The sequence below is a fragment of the Mus pahari genome, chromosome 7 (genome assembly GCF_900095145.1).
Source record: "Mus pahari chromosome 7, PAHARI_EIJ_v1.1, whole genome shotgun sequence".
In the NCBI taxonomy this organism is placed as follows: domain Eukaryota; kingdom Metazoa; phylum Chordata; class Mammalia; order Rodentia; family Muridae; genus Mus; species Mus pahari.
The window spans coordinates 65,618,920-65,621,003 of NC_034596.1; positions in this window are offsets into that span (position 1 = coordinate 65,618,920).

The following is a 2,084-nucleotide window of genomic DNA, read 5'->3' on the forward strand; positions in this document are numbered from 1 at the left end:
GAACATCGCATATGTGTCAAACTGCATAGAATTTACTATTCCCAAAGCAGAACTAGTGAGAGGGATTTTCCTATCCCCCCCACCCCCCCGCTGACCAAGGCGTGCTTTATTATTTTTCTGATTGTACTGTGCTATATAGTTCTGCAGAGTGGAAAACCTGAATAAAGCATTTAGAGGGTCTCTCCATATTGTTTCTCGCAATTTACAGGAATCCAGATATCTCAAAATGTCAAATATCAAAGCCAGTTATTTAAAAAAAAAAAAAAAAAAGTCCAAAACTTCCTCCATCTGGGAGAAGAATAAAGAGGCGTTTTATGCTCCCATCCGCTTCTAACACAGAAACGTACAAACTGTAAGCACAGCTATTCAGTATTATAACGCCATTCACCAACCCTCTACCAGGATACTTACGGAGATGTCATGAACAAGAGAATGATGCTCCGTGGGCGCTCAAACCACCGACAGCCTCGGAGGGGAAGAGTGAGGAAGCAGCTTCCTTGTTCTGCCCAGATTCTGCCATGTCAGATCCATCATGCTGAGTAGCTCTCCATAAGCTCGCTCCTTTAACCACCAAGAACCCTGAGGATGAGGTGGTGCCTTAGTTCGGAAGCTGTGATCCTTGCGGCAAGGGAAATTGGATGCGATTTCACTACTTGGTGGAGGAAGCTCAGATGGCTGGGGATGGTGAAATTAGAAAAACTGGTTTTTTGAAAGGATGGGAAGGGTGGAGTTAAGGTTGGGATTGCCTCTGGCCCCGCCGGGGGGAGGGAACAGCAGGGAGTCAGGCAGTTCCCTGTTGGGTGCTGCAGGGCGTACAGGGTTGGTGAGAGCAAGTCTGAGGCTATTTATTTATTTAGAGACAAGGTTTCTCTGTGTGTATCCCTGCTGGTCCCGGCTCTGTAAACCAGGCTGGCCCGGAACTCAGAGATCCACCTGCCTCTGCCTCCCCAGTGCTGGAATTAAAGGCGTGTGGCACTACAGCCCTGTCTGAGGCAGATCCCTAACACTATGTGCCTGCATGCTTAGGCTGTCAGGGGCAGGCAGGTCTTAGTCCAGACAGAAACCAAGAATCAGTCTATGGCTTGTCCGAAGTAGTTTTAATGCTACTGTACATATGATGTAAAGAAAAACGAAAAGAAATGAGACTTTGCCTAGTGGTAGTACCCATTGCAAGCCAATTTTCACCTTTTATTTGTTGTAGTTTATTTGCTTTTGATTTTTTTAAATAAGTTATTTGTAGTGCAGAGCTGTTTCACCTGTACAAATGTCTGTATGAAGGTGTCAGATCTTAGAGTTACACACAGATGTGAGCTGCCATGTAGGTGTTGGGGATTGAACCCTGGTCTTCTGAAAGAGCAGGCAGTGCTCTTGTCTGTTGAGCCATCTCTCTAGCCCTCTGCTGTTGCTGCTTCTTCTTCTTCTTCTTCTTCTTCTTCTTCTTCTTCTTCTTCTTCTTCTTCTTCTTCTTCTTCTTCTTCTTCTTCTTCTTCTTCTTCTCTCTCTCTCTCTGCTTCTGATTTTAACTCTCATTTTACAGAACCTTGTTAAGGGAGCCGGGATCCTTCAAGTACTTGCACCTGTTGTTTTGGGGGTTGTTTTCTGCTACATTCTACAGAACTAGCGTTGCCAGGTGGTTAAAACTTCAAAGTTTACTGAAGCACAGGCCTTGGAAGAGTATGTCATTCTATTTCCTCCTGGGGAAACTATTTTTGTTGTTGTTGTTTTGTTTGTTTTATTTGAGACAGGATCTCTCTTCAAAGTCCTAGGTGTTCTAGAACTCACTCTGTAGAGCAGGCTGGCCTCAAACTCAGAGAGATCGACCTGCTTCTGCATTCTAGTTCGGATTAAAGGAGTACACCACCACACCTAGCTTTAATGTGTAGCCCAGGCTGGCCTTGAGCTCTTGATCCTCCTGCTTCCAAAACGGGTGGGAAACTATAATTGATCAGAACCCAGAGGCAGATTTCTGAGTTCGAGGCCAGCCTGGTCTACAAAGTAAGTTCCAGGACAGCCAAGGCTACACAGAGAAACCCTGTCTTGAAAAACCAGAAGAAGAAGAAGAAGAAGAAGAAGAAGAAGAAGAA